At 34.1% G+C, this 23679-nt stretch overlaps 1 long non-coding RNA gene across 1 annotated transcript; it reads left to right on the forward strand.

The window, feature by feature from the left end:
* Positions 1-2002: 2002 nt before the first annotated feature.
* On the forward strand, positions 2003-9442 carry LOC141326115 (uncharacterized). The gene is made up of 6 exons (XR_012353855.1): positions 2003-2273; positions 2863-2920; positions 6118-6268; positions 6619-6722; positions 6931-7023; positions 7105-9442. It is a non-coding gene; the product is annotated as an uncharacterized lncRNA (long non-coding RNA).
* Positions 9443-23679: the final 14237 nt, after the last annotated feature.

Here is a 23679-nt window from a genome sequence, read left to right on the forward strand (position 1 = left end):
ACGAATTGGAGGTCCGTTATCATTTTGTCAATATTTAGTTTTAGACTATAACTGCATCTGTCTTGCATTTAGACCAGATTTGGTGAAGAATAGGACAGGACAGTCGCTACAGTTGTTATAATGAGTGCAGATATTTTGTTTTCTCTTCAGGAGTAATTCTCAGTGCTGCTGACTTGCATTTCTTTGGTAAATGTTTTATTTAATCTAAAAAAATGTTTTTTTTTTGTATGTTTAAAATTTTATTTAATACAAAGCAAATTAAAGAGATGTGATGTCAGTCACCTAAACAAGACACATTGTTTTTTTTACTACGATTATATATTTAATTTTTACTTCTAAAATTTTTTGTTTAAATGTAAGAAATATTGTATACATGTTAAAATGGTAATATATGTTGTATTAAGAACTGTATTTAACGAAAATAAAGGCAATTAGGCAAAGAAAAAAAAAAGAAATGTGGAAAAATGAAATGTCCAAATGAAAAAAAAAAACCGAAACAAAAATAACAAAATTTAGGAAAACCTAACTGAAATAAAATAATTATCAAAAATAAATAATCGTTTTCGTTATCATTTGTTCTAAACCGGTGCACTGTGAAAAGAAATAAGGGACCATCAATGCATCTGAGGTTGAGAGGGAAATTTATTTACCATATGCATTAATTTTGCGTTGCAGTTTAACTTGTACTAAAACTGAAAAAATAAATAAATAAATAAATAAATACAACTGAAAACTAGAAATGTGTCTAAAATTAAGAAAAAAATTAAACTAATAAAACAGCAATTTTATCTCAAAACTGAAAAGGACATTAAAATAAAAGCTAATTTAAAATTGCAAAAATAGCCTAGGCACAAATTGGTGCGTGATAAGGAGGCGCCGGTGTGATCGCTTGCAAATTTTTTTCTGATTATGAAACAAATAAACTCATAACAATAAATAATTACAATGTAAATTTTTTTCCGTACACATTTATAATCATTAGGCAACTTGCCTGTGCCCTGTTAAATACGCTGGATGTCTGTTACAATTTTTAGCATTTTATTCGCGTTAGACGATAGACACATGAATTGTGGTTTCAGAAATGTCAAGCCCTAATGGAGAAATCCGTACCATTGATTTTTCATCTGAAACAAAAAACGAAAATGGACATAAAAAAGATAATTTATGTTTTATGATTTTTATGAATCGATCTTTCTGCATCCTTCAGATATTGCTGCTTATAGCTTGTGCATTGTAAATTGTAGAAAGTCTACAAAGTTGTCTCCCCAAAAACTCGTTTTTTGTCAGGTCAATATAAAACACATTTATTGACTTATGTTTTTTTTAAGTCTGCATTAAGAGATGGTTTAATATAGCCGTATGTTTTTGAATTTGCATGCGAATGTTATGTCCAAAATGCTTTTACATAATTGAAAAAAAGAAGAAATAAAAAATATAAAAGCACAATTTAAATTTTGTGAACTTCATAAAATATTGGGCTCCAAATTTTCGTTGTTTGTTTCATTTACTGTTTTTGTTTGTTTTATTTTGTTATAGTTTTGTTTTATTATTTTTAATAAGAAATATAATTTAAATTGAAAGAAAAATACATAAAGAAATAAAATATATCGGGCAGTTCTAGGGGTATTAATCCGGCCTTCTACAAAAAGAAAAAAAGAAAAAGAAAAGATAAAAATAATAAATAATAAATTAATAATAAAAATATTACATAAAAATAAACTATTAAATAAAACTATTAAATCTATAAAACTTAAACTTCTTAAACGATAAAAGTGCTTATCTGACTATCAGGTGCAGGGCATTTTGCACCTGTAAATGGGTCACAGAACTGCAAAACAAAAACTTAAATGTATGATTTAATAGCAGTTTAATTAAAATTAAAATTGTTTATCTATGTACATTTTGCGTGACTGACGTGTGCGTGCACGCTGAACATTCGCGTAGCTTTCAAACACTGGAGCGAGGGAGTTGTCATGGAAACGGGCTGCAACACAACGGCTGACAAGCTGGAAACTGCGTTTCTCCCTGTTGTTTGTATTGCTTTCGGTAAGTTTAGTACCTAAAATCACACAAATATTACATATAGCTGTTCCTGACACTAATTTTATGTGTTTATTTTTTGTAACTTCTGCTGACATGTTTTAATGAGTGCGCAAACGATCGAGTCCCATTCAAACACTACAGCGGAGGGAGTTGTCATGGAAACGGGGCAACAACACAGCAACGGACAAGCAAGAAACTCGGGTCTCTCGCTGTTGTTTTCACTATTTTCGGTAAGGTCAGTTCCTAAAATCATACAAATATTACATATAGCTGTCTCTGACACTTCTCTTGCTTGTATTTGACTCGCTTCTGTTGACTTTAGTCCATAGAGATGGTTTAGTGTCTTCGAAAAAGTCCGTTAGCATCTTAACTGGTGTAAGAGGAGGTAACGTTATGCTAACTCCATAAACTGAGCAGTTTATGAGAGTTTCTGATTTTAATCACGTATTTATGTGTAGACAAGAAGTTTTGACAGGTCTGTTGTAGTTTTACTGGTATTTTATCAATGGGTGATTGGAAATAGGCTCAGATAACCTAAACATATACATGGTACCGTTAATCGGTGACGTCACTGACGTAACAGAATCTAGTTCAAAAGCAGTTTGATCTCTCATGGTAAACAAATATTGATATTGCGAAGTAAGAAATATAAACAATTTCAAAAAAGTAAACCTAGAAGCAAATTATTGTATGTTAAGAATTTATTTTCAGTATATTCTTTATCTTTTCTACATATCACATGTGCTAAATATTGTTGGCTCTGTGACAAATTGCTTCTTATGTTCTTATTTTTTTCCATGACGATGGCCTGCACCCCAGAGTTGGAGCAAACCTCCTGTCAGACAACAACTCTAAGGCACAGTAAACCATATGGCTAGTAAGTTAACCTCAAACAAACACTAATGTTCAAATTTCAGTAAGATATATATATATATATATATATATATATATATATATATTTTTTTTTTTTTTTTAAGTTTTCTATATAAGTTCTTTTTGTGTACCAAGACTGGATTTATTTAAAAATTCAAGATTAAAAAACAGCAAAAACGGTGATATTGTAAAGTATTATTACCATTTTAAAGTTGTTTACTTTGTGAATATATTGTAAAATGTAATTTATTTCTGTGAACAAAGCAGAATTTTCAGCATTATTACTCCAGTCTTCAGTGTCATGATCCTTCAGAAATTATGCTGATTTGATGCTTAAAGTGCATATTGCAGGTTAAAAAAAAATTCGAGATAAACATATATTCGTGAATAAAAATACTATACGAACCGTTAATGCGCTATTTGAAAATATTTTACAAGACCTAAGGGCACAAATTTAGAAGACAAAGTGACGGTTTCCTTGACAGCTCTCAAAAACAGCTTTTTTTTCCACACCGCGTCATATGACGTCACGAGAGGGAGTCGTTCGCCTAGCTCTGATGCTATTCAGTAGGAGCAGTCTTGAGTTAGTGTGTTTTCGGTAGTTATTTTTAATTTTAATTGATCATCGTCATGGTAAATTATTGTATTTATGGAGGCTGCACAAACTCCAGCCTGTCAGGACATCGTGTCCACGGGTTTACTTAACGTTACAATAAAAAGAACGGTGCTATCTTCTGTATCTGGGTGCGTTTGTGCGGATGAAGTGACGGGCCTATACTAATGCATCTGCTTCGAAAAACGCGTTCACTTTACTCTGGAGGATTATCATCCCGGCGATATGATGCAGTTCAACATGAGATGCTGAAGCAAGAACCAAGTGAGGCTCAGAGCCGGTGCAGTTCCTTCGGTGCACAAAGCAGCTTCATCGGGTCCGCTGTCAGACTGTGGTTCGTCCGAAGCCGTCAGAGATGCAGCTCGACGAAAACGGGAACTGCACCGTAAGTTTTGTTTTTCTTCTCACAACTTCTCATAAATACCAAATCCGTGAACATATTTATTTAAATAATGAGACAACGAGATGTGTATACGTTTTTGTAAAGCACCGTAGCTAGCTTGTAAGCATTAGCAATATCATTTTAAGAACTGTGTAAAAACGGTACCATATAGGAGAAGGCATTACTGGTCAGTTATCCTCAGTTTGTTAATATTATAATCATCAAGTCTAGTTACAGCTTGTTCACATTGTTTGCACAGCTAATTTGTAATGTATTGTCATGTGTTGTGTTTATAGGGCTTTGGGAGACATTGCAAGACATGAGGCTGTGTGAAGATCTGAAGCAGTGGAGCCAGCTGTTATTAACCTTCACTAATGTCACACATTAGTGTGATACCCACACTGAAAATATTTTTCTTTCAGTAGTATATGTTTTGTACATCTACATGTATATATTAACAGTTGCAATGTTGTGTTTTAAGTTGGGTATTAACAGTACTATGAAATAATATTTATGATTTATTGCTGTATAAATTAAACTGAATTGAATTAGCCATAAATGCAGCTCTGCTTGATATATATGTTGTAAACTTCATAAAAAATGTATACAGTAAGACAATTTGTGATTGTGATTATTTTTTATTGTTTGTCACCAAAATGGGGCCATTCAAAACCTTTATAAAGTAATCCTTCCTCTGTAAACTGTCTAATAGCTGACACAACACATGCAGGTAAGGGCTTCCTGATGAGCAGACAACTTTATGCTGTCAATATTAAATGTCTTTTACCAATGGCATCAAAAAGTTTTACTTTACATGTATTTGTCACCTAAATATAGTCAAACTGTAATTGAGATAAAATGTTACTGTTTATTTGTACGTTTTTTATTTGTAAGTATTTAGCTCAGAGTAATAAATGATCTCTACCATAAGCTTACTCATGTCTGCTGGCCTGGAGATGCCCCTGCCTAAAATGCATTTAAGCTATATGTAGAACCTATTTTGATTTCAGACAGCAAGCCTCAAAGCCTGGGTGCAGAGTCAGAGACAGCACATCAAGTTTGGGGGTATTTCCCATATAAGCATATAATAGGCCTAAAACAAAAAGGTGTTTATCTCTCTCGCGCGCGCGGTAATAAAAACCCGCTATATCACGTAACGTTTGCATCGGAAATTAATGAGTATGACACGCTTGATCGACAACGATCATTCGTTTGTGTTACTGGTAAGTAGAATCAATACTTTTAGATGACAAATGCTATGATTTTGCCCGATTAGATATCGTCAGCTAACACTGATCTCTCTCAGACACCTGCCCTGTTCTCCTCACACCACAACTTAATTTGTCTCCTCTGACCGCTGTTCTGTTTAATCCTGGCATGTCCCTGCTCTCTTGGCCACATAGCAGTCTCATATTTGTGTCTGTGGTTCGTCATACAAGTGTAAATAAACATTTTAAATGTTCTCTGCGTCCGAACAGTCATTGCGATCCATTGTTTTCCTATGGTTTACATTGACCGCTCTCCCTCTCGTTACGTCACTACCGGTTTGCCAGTTTTTCAGATGCGGAAGTAAAATTCTCTCACAAAAACGACTCTAGAAGCCTTAATAGCGTATTTTGAAGTATATTTTAAAGAAAATCTGGTTCCTACATTATTTTTCTATACATCAATTCACCGGAGTCTCTAACCTGCAATATGCACTTTAACATACATTTTTGATTATTATCAATGTTGAAAACTGTTGTGTTGCTATTTTTTCTTTCAGGATTCCTTGATTGAACAGAAAATTCAAAAGAACAGCATTTATTTGAAACAAATCTTTACACTCACTTTGTATCTTTGCTGAATAACAAAATTAATTTCTTTAAAAAATCATGATAAAAATAAATTTCACAACATTAAGAAGGTTCACACAAAAAATATAAATCAGCACAGCTGTTTTTTTGTGTGCAAAATCAGCATATTAAAATGATTTCTGAATGATCATGTGACACTGAAGACTGTAATGATGCTAAAAATTACAGCTTTGATCACAGCAATCAATTACATTTTAACATATATTAACACAAAAAAACATCTTGTGACCTTGCACTTTAGTTGTATGTTATGAAATGAATAATCGTTTGTCTGAAATAATATGAACAGCAGTTATACTAATCTTTCTCTTTTTGCTTTCCTGTTTCAATCTCGGGATGCCCATCCCAAGGTTGCTAGAGATTACACCAGTTCCAGTTTGGATCCAGCTTCACTTGTGAAGACTTCAGAAGATGCCAGCAGCACTTACAAAGACTTGAGATGATGTCAACTATACAAACCTGACAAATATTATCCTTATATTGTAATCATTGCCCAAAAAGGTAAGTTTGCAGATTTTCAACTTTGTATTGTTACAGTGTGGGTAATATATGTAAATGAACAATGTTTTGCATATTTGTAATTTTTTATATACTACTACTATTAAATTATTTAGCAGTTTGGACATCTTTTACTACATTTACTAAACAGCAGTTTGGGACAGAGTATGTATTTTTGATGCAGATGTAAATGACTGTAAATTAACCTAAAAAGGTGTTATATGCCTTCGTCATAAGATCTAAAAATATTGTTAAGCAAAGGTATTAATGAGATCTTTTAAAAAGTAATATAGTGACTTTATTAAATTACACACTATGACAATACAGTTACTTTGTTGTTGATCTACTTTTAGGGAGGAACTTGTCAAGAAATCTACTTCACAGCACGTCAGTGGAAGGCTTTCCTATGTAACAAACATGGACTCAAGATTTCCACCGTTGTATTTATCCATATCAGGTTTGTAAATGCATGGGGGTTTTATATTTTGCATCATTAGTCTTTTATGAAAACACATGAAAAAAAAAAAAATACATAACAAGGTCACTGGACTTCTCACAAAACACCCATATTATGCCACAAATATTTTCTAATTAGTTAAACTAAAATTAAGCTTACATTGATAATTTGTAATACCAGATACAAAATGTGATACTTTATAATGCAGGGTACCCAGTCCAGTTCCTGGAAATATACCTTCCTGCAAAGTTGAGAATTACAGACGGTTGTGTTGGATCAGGTTTAGATCACAATTCTACAAGTAGGTGGATCTCCAGGAATGGGCAGTCCTGTTATATCAGTTATGTATGATGGATTTTGAACTGTAACATTTTTATTGCAGATTTTCTGGGATTCCAGTTGAATACATCAGTACACCAGATGTTGGCCTGGACAGATGTGCCTACAGTACACCACACTGACCTCTCTGCTTTTGCATATATGCTGACTACTAACATTTTCTGTGAAGGTATTATTATAGCAAAACTGAACACCTGTGATAGTGGAATTTGTAGTTGTAAAGAATAGTCACGCATGTGTATCAGTAAATTTAAAGCCACAGAGAATACATTTTATAGGAGTTATTTTTTTTGTACTCTTTCTCACAAACATAACACAACAGTTATACCATTTCAAATTCTCAGGTGCACAGATCCTAATCTACAATTCACAAATTAAGTACCTTATATGCTCACAGTTAGGCTAGAGTTGCTGCAGTGAATGAAGGGCAAAACACTCACACACTTGAATAAAAATCTCAAGTCATGAACAAAATTTGCACATTTGCATATACAGTTGTAGTCAGAATTATTGGCACCCTTGGTAAATATGAAGCCTGTGAAAATAAAACTGTATTGTTAAAGGGTTACTCCACCCCAAAATGAACTTTTTACTTTTTACTTTTCCCCATGTCATTTCAAACCCATAAATGCTTTGTTTGTCTTCCGAACACAATTTAAGATCACACATCCGTGTGTTGCGGCTGACATGGAACAGCTTACTCTATTAGCGCCCAGCGGATACTCTCCAAAATGCCGCTACGGTGGCTAAAGTCACTATTTTTCTTTTCTTTGTGTACAAAAAGTTTACTCGTAGCTTTGTAAAATTATGGTTGAACCTCTGATGGCAGATTGACTATTTTGATGACATCTTTCATACTTTTCTGGGCCTTGACAGTGTTATCTACTTGGCAGTCAAAGGGACAGCCACAAAGCCCCCGGTTTTCATCCAAAATGGGGGTAATGACAAAATTTTCATTTTAGGGTGGAGTAAGCCTTTCATCTTTTTTGATGAAAGTACTTTTTTTTTACAGGCTTCTTTGATCATATTTACTGAGGGTGCTAAAAATTGTGACCACGACTGTAAATGAGATAAATACAACATGTGGCCTTTGACCCACTTCTGCTAGCACAGTACACTCAGCAAGTTTTTCTTTCTTTATTTTTTTAATAAATTGGAGCGAATAGCAATAGGTAAGTGCTAGATTCTATGCTAAATTCTAATAAAGTCTGTAAATATGTAAAGTTCTAATAAATACACATTTCAGAAAAAATGAAATATAGTCCTGCATAAATCTGGTATAACGGAGCGTGTGAATTTTTTCATTTGTGGAACAGGATTTTTGCTCCTGCAAAAAAAAAAATATATATTTTGAGAAGGTTTTGTTGTGTTTGTGAAAGAAACAAAAAATACAAGTTTGCAACTCCTAAAACATACTTATATATTCTCTACAAATACAAATTCCACTGTCACAGCCAGGTGCTCAGTTTTGCTAATAATAATACCACATACAATAGATGTATGGTATGCAAATATAACAAAGGGACATAAACAACTAAACAATATCTAGGGATGCAAATTATCATAATTATACATCTAAAAGAAAAGCATGTAAAACTTAAGGGAGTGAAAATGGTAAATGAGCTCATGAGTGTTCCACTGCTGCCATTGTAAGTGGTAATTTCAGGTCATTTTCATTCATTTCATTTACTCAAGCATTTGTTTTCCACCAAGTGACAGAAACACATAGCATATTTTACTTATTATTTCCATTAATAATGATTAGAAATGTACATTTTAAATAAAATGCTGCCGTTTTATATGAATACTGTATATACACATGATAATATTTTTAGGCAAATGCTAAAAAAATCCTCTAAAAATGTGTATATGGAGTGATATTACATAAAACAGCAATTAGAAATTAACTTTGTCTATGCCTGATATTGTGGGTTATGTCTGGATCACCCTTTTCAAACCTGACCTGATTAGTTCACACCCCTGATATCACAAGGAACCTAAATTTTAATTGCAAAAGAAAATCGCTTTATCTGCTATGTACCTCTGTCTTCTGTTTTCAAGGGTCGGAAATCTTTATAAATCATCTTTTCACCAATATGTCTTTATTTTGTGGAACACAAAAGGAGAGAGTGGCATAGTCTCAGTAATTAGAATGATAGCAATGATAGTGAATAGTGACTGTGGCTGTCTGCCTTACATCTCCTTTTGTGCCCCACTAAACAAAAACATTTGAAATTTTTTTATTCTGAAGTGAATATAGCTTTTAATTTGTAACTTCTTTATTAGCCTGTAAATTACTTTCTTTGTGTTTACTTCCAGTAATTTGATTTCTTTGTGTGTATTTGAGTGTCAAACATGTATTTCTGAATTTTGTGTAAATAATAAATAAATTATGACTGAATTTGATGTGTGTTCAATAAATTATTGCATATACAGGCTAATTTATCTATTAAAATGTATGTAAGAAACAAGCAGAAAATATTTATTGTGTAGCATCGTTTTACCCCCCTGAAATCAACATCGTTTCAACGTTAGGTAAGCCAACCAATTAGATCGATTTTATGTCGAATATGTGTTGATTCTATAACGTCGTTTCAACCAACTGAAAATCAACGTCGATTCAACGTTGGGTAAGTGAACCAATTGCGTCGATTTTACGTTAGTTTTGAATGGCGTGCCTGACGTCGATTCAACATTACCCCGATGAGCAAAACTGATATTGGATCGACGTCGGAGATCAACGTCGTTTCGATGTCACGGGAGACGTCGATTCTACGTTGATTCTATGTCAGTTTGCTATCTGGGAAGGTATTAAAAACATAAAGCAAAGTGTTATTAATGTACACAAAAATAGAGAATAATATTGATAGATTTACGATGCTAGTCACTTTAGAACTTTTAGCATCATCATATGGGTATGAAATTCTATTCTATATACAACATTTCTATGATGTGTTTGTGATCCCACCAATGGGACTTTTATTTTGCTCTGATTATGTGACGTCATAAAGCTGCGCCGCGCTCCTCATTTGTTGTGATTCACCTAAAGAAAGGTTTGTGGTTTTAAAGTTTTTAAACCAATGGACATCAATTAAAGCGTTTTTACAAGCTATGTAAAATAAATAATCGTTATGAAATATAACATTGCGATGCTTTAGAGTTACGTTCGCCTTTAGTAACAGAGAAAATGCGTCTCATTTCGCTCCCTATATCGTGAATCAATCGTGTGATGATAAGAAGAGATGAGAGAAACTGAGGATCCGAATCATTTGAATCAAATCATTTGTGAAATGATTCAGTGATTCGATTGAGCGGCACGCGGACTACAAACGACAACAACAAACACAAACGAGTGAATCACAACCGAGAATGATTTCATGAGAGTGTAATATATTAGATATGATGTACAAATAATCGAATACTAAATATAAATAAATATAGCCTACCTGAATATGAACCTTCTGTCTAATTTGTATATATTTTGTAAATTGTTATACAGATGTCTATAAACTCTCTGACTGTCTTACTAGTGCACTGACTACTGTAACTAGTAGAAGCTGATTGAGACGCACCCAGGGATTTTGTTTGCATTGATTGTTCTATCTATTAATTATTCTCATCTTAAACAGGAAAAAGTGTTCAAACACACAGAAAAACTCCTGGAGAATCAACAGAGATCCATGTGACACACTATTATAAAGATGGTGTTTATTAAAGAGGAGAGTGAAGACATGAAGATTGAAGAAACATTCAGAGTCAAACATGAAGACACTGAGGAACAAACAGGTTGGTTTTTATTCTCAAAGCTGAAGTCAGTATAGAAATAGATAATATTTATGAATAATGAAATGTTAAGACATTTGACAGAAGTGTTGAGATCACATGACAAATAAAGCTTCCTTCAATATTCTGCTTTCACACTGAACATTTGTTATTATGACATCATGCATTTAAGTTGTAACAATCATAAGAAATAAGCCTAAAAAAAACGTACTCGGTTACTAACGTAACCTCGGTTCTCTCAGAGAGGGAACGAGTACTGCGTAAGTATCTTACGCTTGGGGAAAATCCTTTCCGCGAGAGATATTGAAGCCAAAAAATTATCCTTAATTTTGTATTAATGTTAAACGCGTTGCCGGAGTGTGCAGACATAGGCGAGGCGGTTTGCGTGCCTATTGGCTGCTCTGCAGCAACTGCAGCACCTATCGAGTGAGACCTCTCGTAAGAGAACTATATATTTTTCTGTAACATTAAACCCAATATCTGTTTCTAATATTAAAACCATTGATTTCTGGTACTTAGACACTTTAAGAAAATTATTTAAGTTAAAGTTATTTGCAAAAACCTTGAAATGTAAGTAATCACATTTGGCTACTGCATGCTGACTACATTTGGGGCCTGTTTCAATAAGGAGGTTCAACCAACTCTGAGTTAAAACTTGAACTCTGAGTTGACTTACCCTGAGATGGGAAACTCTGAGTTTTCGGTTACAGAACAGCTGAAATGAGTTAGTTCAATCCACTCTGAGTAGGTTGACTCTGAGTTTAGTGCTTGCAGCTTGACTATGAAAAGCCCTGATCAATGGAGCTCCGAAATTATGATTCACCATGGCAACCGCTCCCGCCAAAAAGACCTCTGCATATTTCGAGCCAATGCTTAACTTTAACTCTTAATAATTATTAAGAATATAATTATTTAATTATTAATAATTAGAATATCAAAGGTAAAAACTGGCAGAACGGTAAGTTACTGAACTATTAATTTTCATGGTATCAAACAGGCAAAAAAATAAAATAAAATAAAATAAAAAATAATAATTAGAAGAAGAAAACAGCTAAACATGGAAGTAAACATAATTCAACCAGGTAAAGCTTTAAGCATAAAGGGTTCATGAGTGTAGGCTACATGATTTTACAAATATTTGACATTAAAATATGTCATATAAAAAAACAATTATGTGTCTAATTTCACTTTGCAGCAGCTTTTTCCACATAGTCTAATGCTCTTTCACAAAATGAAATGTTCTCTAATCCAAACGGTTGCATTTCTTAATTAGAGTAATGAAATGAAGCCAACAGCATGAAGGCTCGCAAAATGATGAAGAACAGATGAAGAGGAGATGGAAGTATTGGAAGAATATTAAAATCCAACATGAAAAAAAAGAATAAAAGTTGCATTTGTGCATTTATAGGAAAAAAAGATGACCTAGTAAATTTAACAGCTGTGGTGGTGGTTATATATATATATATATATATATATATATATATATATATATATATATATATTATACATTTTCATGTGCCATTCTTCCATTCCATACAGCAATCAGCTTCATATTTGATGGATTTGTGCTCAGTAGGCAATGACACTAAAATTCTCAGAAAGAGCATTAGAGCAAGGCACACTTTCTTTACCGCTCTGCATACAGTGTCTGTACTAATGTGCTCTGACTACCATTTAAAAATGACACAGGTCAAATAAATACACGTCTAATCAAAATAATCCTATACTATATGATAAATAATAATCGTATTTATGAAAGGACATGCCATTTTTGTCACTTTGACAGTGTCTGCATGATGAAAATATGTGCAATAAATTAATGCACCTAAAAATGCTTTTCTTACTTAGTATTGTCTTGTTGTTTCCAATTAAAAAAAAAAAAATCTAAAGATTCTTAAATCAAAATGTCTTTCTTTTTTCTGTCAAAAAGGTTTTTGAAAAAAACATTCCAGGATTTTTCTCCAATTTTCGATGGGAGCCAACAGGTTGAAGGTCCAAATTTCAGTTTCAATGCACCTTCAGAGGGCTCTACATGATCCCAGCCAAGGAATAAGGGTCACTGGAAACTTCAACTTCAACCCATTGTAGTCCACTATATGCAAAAATCCTTGAATATTTTCCTCAAAAACTTTACTTTTTTTTTATTTGAAGAAAGAAAGACATGAACATCTTGGATTACATGGGGGTGAGTAAATTATCAGGACATATTTTCTCTGCAAGTGAAGTTGTCTTAAGTTGAATATATATTTAATTAAACATTCTGATGAAACTGTTCCATGTTCTTCATCAGCAAAGTATTTTAAATGTAATTGTGCTGTATTTCTTTAAAAAAAAAAGCTAAAAATTTTAAATGTACATTTTATATGGCATTTGTAAAGACTTTGTATTTTGTCTTTTAAATAAAACTGTCCATTTTCCACCTTGAGCATGCTTTGAAACTTTATTGAAGGTTTTTTTTATTTTAATGATTTGTAAAATAACAGTGTTTCTCTGTAGAACATTTAGTGCTTTTATTGTAGTAATCTAGGTAAAATCTGTCAAATAAGGGTTTTACACTGTAAAAAAACAGTCAAACCACTGGCAGATACAGCTGCCAAACAAAAACCACAAAGTTAAGTAAAATATTGTAACTGAAACAAGGGAAATTTTGTAAAATAAAGGTCCCGTAAAAAAAACGGTCAAATGACTGGAAGCTGTGTCTGCCAAACAAAAAATTTTAAATTAAAGTTAAATATCATAATTGAAACAACGAAAAATCTGTAAAATAACTTTTTTCTGTAAAAACTTCTCTCTGTAAAATTATTGTTTTTGCACTTTATTTCATTTTTTATATATTTTTTTACAGTGTAAGGTGTTTATTTAATCTTTTAAGTGTATTTTTCTTATTTTGAATATTATCTGTCAATTGGGTAAGAAAAATAATCTTGTTTCCAGTTGCATTAAGATTATTTTTCATGTTTTCAGTAAAATGCACTAAATTTACATTCCAAAACACTCATTAAGAAAAGCATTTTTGAAGCATAAATGAATGAATGATGTATTTAAACATCACTTGCGCTTTAAAAAGGGGGAGGAGACCGAAAGAAACTCTGGGTTTACCGAAGAAAACCTGCTCCCGACCAGGTTAGGTTCACAGAGTAAGTTGCCATGGTAATTGACTCTGAGTATAAGTTACCTCTCTTTCAGAAACGGGCTTGACTTACTCTGCTTTCTCAGGTTTAACATACCTCCCATTCTGAAACCGAAAACCCAGAGTTTCCCTCATTTCAGGGTTAACATACTCAGAGTTTTCACTTAACCTCCTTTCTGAAACGGGCCCCTGGTCATTTAAAGTATTTGTAAGCAAATAAAACAGACAGCTGTAGCTAAAGCTATATCTAAATAAATCCGGGTACAAATGAAAACAGCGTTTTTTGTTTTAAAATTTTCTCAGCACAAAATAGGAGAAAGAGAGCTGTAAACAAAGTTGAATTAAAGACAATAAAACATAAAATAATTCAAATATTAATAATAATTGAGTAAATAAATTGATGACCACTGTTCAAGAGCATCAGAGTGGAGCAGTAGGGCATATTTATAAAGAAGGTGCTGTATTTAACATGAGAACAGTATAAACCAGTGGTTCTCAAACTGATGGAGGAGAACTTGAACAAAATGCTTAGCTTTGGAATCAGTTTAATTTTATCCCGACTTTAAGTAAAATAAAGCAAGTACTTTTCACAAGAAAAATGACACTTTTATTATAAAAACAGGAAAATTGGAGTGAACACTTTAATGACATTAGTTTTCCTTGATAAAAATGCCGTTTCAGTGTGGACAGAAGGCCATAACAGAGAGAGAGAAAATGAAAATGTATAAGTCTGGACCAGACCTAAAAGATCAAATGGGTAATGACTTTATGGCAACAGTTTAATTCTCATAGGTCTGAACTACTATTATTATTGTATTCTAAAAATAAAATAAATAAACTTTTCTTAATGCTAAAATAGTAATTTTATGCGTTTATTCCCAAATATACTTTCGTAGTTTTTTTTTTATCATACTTATTTCGCATATAATCGCATATAAATATTTGACCTGAGAACAGTGAAAAGTAAGTTTTTTCATATGGATTTTTAGTATACCATTGAATAATGACTGAATACATAAGCTTAAGCAACAAAATATTGTTTATTTTTGTTCAACCCAGTCCAACAGACCAGTGCAATATTGCCATTAAGTGTAGCAATTGGATATTTAGAAATATAGTAGCCTATATAGGGGGGGGGGGGGGGGGGGGCAAACACTTTTACCACACAGGCCCATGGGGGTTTGATTTTCCCTTCAAAATAAAAAACTTCATTCAGAAACTGTATGTTGTGTTTACTTGTGTTATCTTTGATTAATATTTAAATTTGTTTGATGATGTGAAACAAAGTGTGACACATGCAATAAAATAAAATAAAATCAGAAGGGGGCCAACAGTTTTCCACACCACTGTATGTGTTTATTGTTTTAAAGGCGCCATAGAATGGAAAACTGTGTTTACCTTGGCATAGTTGAATAATAACAGTTCGGTAGATAGACATGACATACCATCAGTCTCAAACACCAACATTTCCTCCTTCTTATAGAAATCTAGTGTTTGCAAAAGACCACAGAAAAATAGGTCAATTCCAACATAACACCGACTGTTAGGCTATATTCCCGATCATTAATAGTTACGCCCCAAATATTTGCATCGCCCAATCAGTAACATCAGTAAACCAGTAAAATATTGCGAGTCACTGAAGGGACCCGGTTAGCTTAAAGCTGGCTGTAGCATGTTACATTGCAGTACAGATGTACATACTTTTACATTGCAGGTAGATTTCACTTACGACATAAACAGAGAGAGATGACTACGCTGATGATGACGAATGATTAACACATTCTGAGTATCACTAAAGCATCAACTTTTGTGGCAAGTCTTTGTGTCGCTGCAGTATAACGTTACACAGAGCACATGCGATCATGCATTATAGTGAGAGTAAAATGTTGGAGATTCAAAACGTCAGATTCAACAAAGCACATATTAAAGGTCCACTGAAGTGCCTTGAAACCGGCAGCGTTATTACATGTGGTGACGTACCTTTAACTGAAACAAAAACATATTGCTAAGCCCCGCCCACTTATTTTGAATAGCCAATAGCGTTCCATTAATATCCGCTCAGGCCAGAACCGTTGAGCTCAGTAAAGCCGCATTTGTAATCTTATGAAAGCTACAGACTAATAAATTACCCCACAGATTAAATATTAGGGGTGGGAATCTTTAGGCACTTCACGATCTGATCCGATTCCGATTCTGGGAGTCACGATCCGATTCCAAAACGATTCTTGATCTACATTTTTTCCCCAATTAATTCTTCTGCTGTGCAAATACAACTTTACAATTTTAAAAACATGTAAAATTGCAGTTTATATGCCTTTTGTTTATAGTTGAAATCTCTGTAAAAGTAGTTGTGTCAATCTTCACTGGTTTCAAGATTCAATTTAATTTAATTACTGTTTTCATTATTAACTAAGTATCATGATGCTCACATTCTTAGTTTTCAATAGTACTGCACATGGCTACATTTTCATATGTTTTATATCAAATTTATTTTGAGCCAATTTAACTTTATTTTTTAAACTATATCAGCAAGATACTTTTAAAAACAATTACTTATTTAAAATAAGTGTCCTTTAGTTATCTGAAAGTTAACAGACAATAGTTTTTCTTTTTTCCTCAGCATTACTGCCGTTTTATTATTACTGATGAGATCATAGACAGACAGCTTTAACAAACTAATGCACAGCAGTGGCGAACGGTGACTTTTTAAATTTTATTTTTAATCAGGCTTGCTTAGTGATAAAACCACCAGTAATACCAAAATAATTATATCTTTAGATTATTTAGAAACCAATAAAATCAGAGACTAAATCATATTTTAATATTTCCTCTTTTCCCTGTTATTATTATTTTTTTTTTAATTATAGACATTTTATATAGGCTATTTTTTTCAGTGGACTTTCACATTTTGAATTGTTGAGAAATTATGATAATATACAGTTAGGATGTTTTTTGTTTTTGTTTTTCATTTGATTTAGTCGAGTAAGTTGTGCATCAAACACAATATGATTTTTGGCAATCAGGATCTGGCAGCAACAGCGCGTTTTTCCGCTTGGGCGAGCGCTTCTCAGACAGCTTACCCCGCGAATAAAGTCACGCGCATGACAGACAAACAGAGAATGCGCATCAATTCTGAGGAGTCGAGGTAGATGCGGAGAATCTGCTTGCCCGGAAGATTCTATCTCAAATAAGGGATCAACTTATAAGCATGTTTATATTATTTAACACGTGAACGCAGTCTCTCTGACAGCCTGGGTATGCGGAGCATTAGCAGCGTATACGCCACTGATGCACATATCTATTTAGATATATCAGATGTTTCGTCCTGCTCTAAAAACATAGCTGACTGTATGTACAGTTTCGTTTAAAACTATTTGAAAACGCAAGTGCATTTAACCACATCTGCAATCGAGCTTTAGGACGAACAAACACAAAGCGCACGCGAAAGTCTGTCAGTGCATCTAATAGTACTGCATTTCAGACGGCAGAAATGAAAGCATAACTTAACTAAAACACGGCGGGTGGAAGCACACAATGTCAAGCAGTGCGCACCAGTCTCACAGTGCAAATGCTGTGCAATGAAGCCGGCAGCGTCTCTAGCGCGCACACGTGCCATATGCGGGAAAAAAAAAACAAGCTCAGAATCGATTCTGAAAAATTAGGAATCGATTCAGAATCGTTGAAGAGAGAATCGCGATGCATCGGAGAATCGATTTTTGCTCCCACCCCTATTCAATATGACACTCTTGCTAAAACAAAATAGTGATAACCATGCTGAGGCTGTGTAGTTTAATACATGCTGATCGCATATGCGAGCGCATATGATCTCCTCGCGTCTCTCTAGGGGGCGGGACATTACGGACTCTAGAGAGCATTTGATTGGATAGAACGTTTGATGAGAAACTGATGTGCACGGTGATATCACCCAAATCCTTGATTCATATTGGCGGAAGTGACGAGACTGTAAGTTTTGAATGCCCATATCTTGTACACGCGAATTTTGTCTTTGCAGCACACAAGCTTATAGATAACATTAAGGCTAATTTATTCATACTAAAAGCTAAAAAACTTTAATTTTAATTTCAGGGGGACTTTAAAAGCAGCTAGAGCTCTGTAATTAAATATTTCCTCCAGGTGCAAGCTATTGAGATGAGCAGCTCTATGAAACAGCCAATCAGAACAGAGCTCATCATTAATATTCATGAACCTTCCAAATAAGGCAATAACAAACCATTTCATTCTTCATTTTTGCGCTTGCCTATGCCATATACCTTCTATTTAGATATCAATATTAAAATATTGTTTCAATGCATTCTATGGCACCTTTAAATTTGGTATGCTTGTACAGCACCTTAGTAAACACTTGTGATTTAAATTAGATAAATAAACTTTGACACTGAACTTTTTCATGTGACGGTTGAGTGGGGAGTTTATCCCCTTTTCTTTTTTTTTCCTCGTTTCTTAATAAATTTGTTTCTATATTTTATTCCTTAGGAGACAAAAATGGTACAGAAACATTGAGATAAGTCTATATATAGATTATAGATATATATAGATCCTAAACTCTGTCATTAGATTTTCCAGAGATATTTTTTTTATTAATTGTATCACGGCCAGCCTAAATTCTGTAGGGTACCGGCTGAGCAGGGGTCAGGTTTGGAGACCCTGGTATAGGATCTAACATACATGCATTACATATCTACATGCTTTGATATTAATTGTTTTGTGCCACTCTTAACTTTATTAACTTGTATTTCTTTGTTTTTCCACCTTAGACATAACAGCACTGAAAGAGGAGAGAGAAGATCTGAATGAAACTGAAGAGAAAGATCAGTTTAAGAATCTTCATGATTTCGTATCTGGAGAAAAATATTTTTGTTCCTTACAGTCTGAAAAGACTTCTAAACAAAAAAGAGCTCAAACTACAGGAACTAGGAGTTGTTTTGCTTGCGTTCAGTGTGGAAACAGTTTCACTCAAAAAGGTAGAATTCACACTGGAGAGAAGCCTTACACATGCAAACATTGTGGAAAGAGTTTCACTCTAAAAGGAGACCTTACCAGACACATGAGAATTCACACTGAAGAAAAGCCATACACCTGCCAACAGTGTGGAAAGAGTTTCACTCTAAAAGGACACCTTAACAGACACATGAGAGTTCACACTGGGGAAAAGCCTTACAGATGCAAACAGTGTGGAAAGAGTTTTTCTGAAAGTGGAAACCTTAAAATGCACCAGAAAATTCATACCATGGAGAACCCTTTTACCTGCCAACAGTGTGGAAAGAGTTTTAATCAAAAAGGAAGCCTTAACAGACACATGAGAGTCCACACTGGAGAGAAGCCTTACTCATGCAAACAGTGTGGAAAGAGTTTCAGTGTAAAAGAAACCCTTAACAAGCACATAAGAGTTCACACTGGAGAGAAGCCTCACACATGCAAACAGTGTGGAAAGAGTTTTAATCAAAAAGGAACCCTTAACCTTCACATGAGGGTTCATACCGGAGAGAAGCCTTACACATGCTCTCAGTGTGGAAACTGTTTTAGTCTAAAAGGAAGCCTTGACAAGCACATGAAGATTCATAATAGAGAGAAACCCAACAGATCCCCTTAGTGTAGAAAGAGTTTCAAACAAAATGTATAGAATGGAACTTTCTAATTCACATTTTAAAGCATTATGTTTTGTCCATAGTACACTTTAAGCTCAGTCCAACACAATATAGCTAGTTGACATGGTAATGCATAAAAGAGCAAGGAATAATAAGGATTATGGACAATGTGTTTCCTCTGTCTACAATGTAAGAACTTCACATTTGTATATCATGAATTGAAAAGAGATCTCACAGGAAGTGCAGTTTTTTGGTTGGAACACAATAAAGGACATTGTTAGCATTTTTAACATCACTGGTTCGGGTTACAACTACAACCCTTGATCCATGAGAAAGTGAAGGAGACACGAGGACATACAGAGACAGGCTCCTCCCTCCGTCGTCTCCACCTTGGACTCTGTTCATCATCCTCCTCCCAGATATCCATTCTCCTCCTTCTGTTGTTCCATCAGTGCAATGATGTGCCTTCCAGAAAGGGGATGATATGCCAGGAATATGGACCTGTTTCTGTGTGCCCTTTTTTGGTCCTGTTCCTTTTCTTTAGTCCAGTAAGTCATTCTGTGCACCCGTGTTCCTCAGTTACCCCTTATATTAAAATCAAAGTCTGTGCATTCTGTCTCTGTTGGGTCTCTATCATCCAATATATGTGTCTTCCCTGTTCAAGTATTGGAGCAATACTTGAACAGCGAAGATTCACCCCCCATTAACATAAATATGTTTGAAATCAAAGGCAAAGATGTTCAAAGCACTCCCAGCTTGTACCTTGTCATCTGTGGTGTCCTAATATTGATGCCTGTCTTACTTGCGTACAATGCACCAAAGACTTTTGAGGTTAAAGCAAACTCCATTTCTGCTGATCCATTGGGCATTTTAACAGAAAAGACACAACTGCATTTCTTTGGATTTGGTTACGCTACAATGTACCCAGCTAAATTTTTACTACTTCTGCTGCTGTCATCTGGAGATGTACACCTAAATCTTGGGCCACTTTTTCACACCGATGGAGGCAGAGCCACATGTAACGATTACAGCTTTCCAGCCAATTATAATGTCAGTAACATCTGCAATTTACCCTGACTCCGATGCTGGATGGCGTTGGTCCCGGTGGAGCTGTCCCTGGCTGTCGTTGGGGATCGCCTGGGGAGGTGCGGAGGGGTGACGAGACTGGTCCGGCCATTTAAGACGCTGCGCAGCGTAATGAATCGACAGGTGAACTTGGGCAGCGGCTGAAGTCAATAAATCATGCAATATTGAAACAGAGGAAGTCAAGACTCTTTCAAACTGTGAATCATGCTAAATTCATCTGGAACTCTGGGAATAAACCTAAAGGAATTCTGGGAGGACATATAAATATATGAAGTATACTACAAAATTAGATCAGATACAGAATTTACTTATTGATTCCAATTTGGTTTTTTTTTTTTTTTTTTTTTTTTTTTGTGCATTTCTTAGACTTGGTTGAATCATAATGTTCTTACTAACCTAATTAATGTACCAGGATATACTTGTTATAGGAGAGATAGGGTCAGTGGAAGGGGTGGTGTTATTTTAATTTATATAAGGGAGCATTTTAGATGTTTACAATTTGAATTGAAGGTGAACATGGAGTGTTTGGGATTAAATGTTATTCTTTCTCCAAATATTAAATTTAATATAGTTGTGCTTTATAATCCTTCATGTCATGATGTAAAGTTTTATAATGAACTAAAGAATCTTCTTTCTCTTGTTGATAACAGCTGTGAATGTATGATGTCTGGTGATTTTAATATTAATTGGATAGTTAAAAATGTTAAATCACAATTTAAATTAAGTATGGAGAAATTTAATTTTAAACAATTGACCACTCGAATCACAAGAAAAAGTGAAACTCTTAAAGATCTGATTTTCACGAATAGACTAGAGAGGGTAATGAAAATATATGATCTTATTACTTGTCTTTCAGACCATATGACACTGATCGTAAGAAAATTAACTAGAAAACGTTTACCTCATCATAATAAAACAGAAAATCAGATTTTAACAACAAGAATTCCCATGTCAAAAGTAGTTAACTTTGAACATGACTTGAAGGAAGTTAATTGGAAAAAGTTATTAAGGAGTCAGACTTAAATCACAGTGCAGGCAATTTTGCCTCTATTTTAAGTGAATTAAAAGGTAAATATACGAAAACCTGGAAGAGTAGGCCTAAGAAATTCTCTCTTCCATGTTTTAACAGTGATATTCTTCAGATTATTAAAAGGCGAGATCTTGCTCTTAAAAAGTCATTATTAACAAAATCTTATACTGACCATCTTATTTACACTGGCTTGAGGAATAAAGTAGTATCAGTGTTGCGAAAGGCTAAGACTAATAATTTTTTCAAATTAATTGAGGAGGCCATTGGCAACAGTTCTAAATTGTGGCAACATATAAATAGACTGTCAAATTCAAATAGGCAAAAACATTCTACAGTAAATTGTCTTCAAGTTAGTAGTAATATGATTCATAGTAATGAGGCTATAGCAAATGTTTGTAATAGTTTTTTCATTGAATCCGTACAAGAATCAGCAAGTCATTTTAAGTATATTGAGTCATTTGCTAAAGAATTTAATTCTGACCATACAGGCTTATTTTATATTAAAGAGGTTTCTCGTGATAAGGTTCAGAAAGTGATTGCAAATGTGCGTAATTCTATGTCTAAGGACATCTATGACATTCACGCTGAATTAATCAAGAGATACCAAAGTTGTCTGTTGGAGCCAATTACTTATTTAGTAAATTTGTCAATACAAGCAAAAACATTCCCAGAGAGTTGGAAAACAGCAATAATTACACCGGTCTATAAATCGGGAGATAAGGAGGTAGTTAGTAATTATAGGCCTATTGCTATTCTACCTGTAGTTTCCAAAGTTCTGGAAAAGATTGTTGCCGAACAACTAGCGGAACATTTAGAGTCTATCCAGTTGCTTCATCCACAGCAGGTCGGATTAAGAGATAAATATTCCACTGAAATAGCTAACTGTTATTTGCTGGACAAAATAAAAGTCTCATTGTATAAAGGAAATGTAGTGGTGGCAGTGTTCCTGGACCTAAAGAAGGCCTTTGACACCATTAATCATAGCATTTTATTAAATAAATTAAATCAGTTTAAAATGTCATCAGAAGCTTTACAGTGGTTTGGGTCCTATTTGGGCGGGAGACAGCAATGTGTTAAGGTTAATGGGTTGAGATCACCTGTGTGTGCAAACAACTTGGGAGTAGCGCAAGGGTCAGTACTTGGCCCATTGTTGTTTACAATGTATATAAATGACCTACCTAACTGCTGTCCGGGTGTCAACTGTCAGATGTATGCAGATGACGCTGTCATCCATGTGTCTGCTAAAACACCTAGCTAGGCAGGTGAGCATCTGAAAATTTCTAGATGGCTTGAGATTTCACATTTAACTCTTAATGTTAAGAAAACAGCTTCTATGTGCTTCTCCATACGAAATAAGCCTGCAAGGGATGTATTTAAGGTGCATATTAAGAAGTAGTGAATGAAGTCAAGTATCTTGGCATAATTTTGGATAAGAATTTAAAATTTGATAGTTAAGAATATTTGTAGGAAGGTCAAACCAAATCTAAATTGTTTCCTTATTATTAGAAAGGATTTGTCTTGTCAAACTGCAAAATTATACATGCATGCAATGATTTTGTCACATTTATCATATTGCATTACATCATGGTCGCAAGCCTCTCCAACTTTACTGAAGCCTATTGTCTCAATATACAAACGGGCAATAAAAGTTATGGACCAGAAACCTATGCGATGGCATTATTGTGATGTTTTAAGAAAGCATAACCTTCTTGGTTTTGATAGCTTAATTGATTTTAATTTCCTTAAACTGTTTTTTAAATGTCTGAAGAATCATGCATCACTGCTGTTTTCTGAATTAATCTGTAGGCGTCAAAGCTCTAATAGGGCAAACACACGAGCCACTACTAGTGGTGACTGTCTTGTTCCAAATTATAAGTCCTCTTTTGGTCAGTCTGTTTTCTCTGTGAAGGGACCAAAACTGTGGAATGCCTTACCTGCTACTTTAAAATTAGAAAACAATGGGAATACTTTTAATATAGGACT

The sequence above is a fragment of the Garra rufa genome, chromosome 1 (genome assembly GCF_049309525.1).
Source record: "Garra rufa chromosome 1, GarRuf1.0, whole genome shotgun sequence".
NCBI lineage: Eukaryota > Metazoa > Chordata > Actinopteri > Cypriniformes > Cyprinidae > Garra > Garra rufa.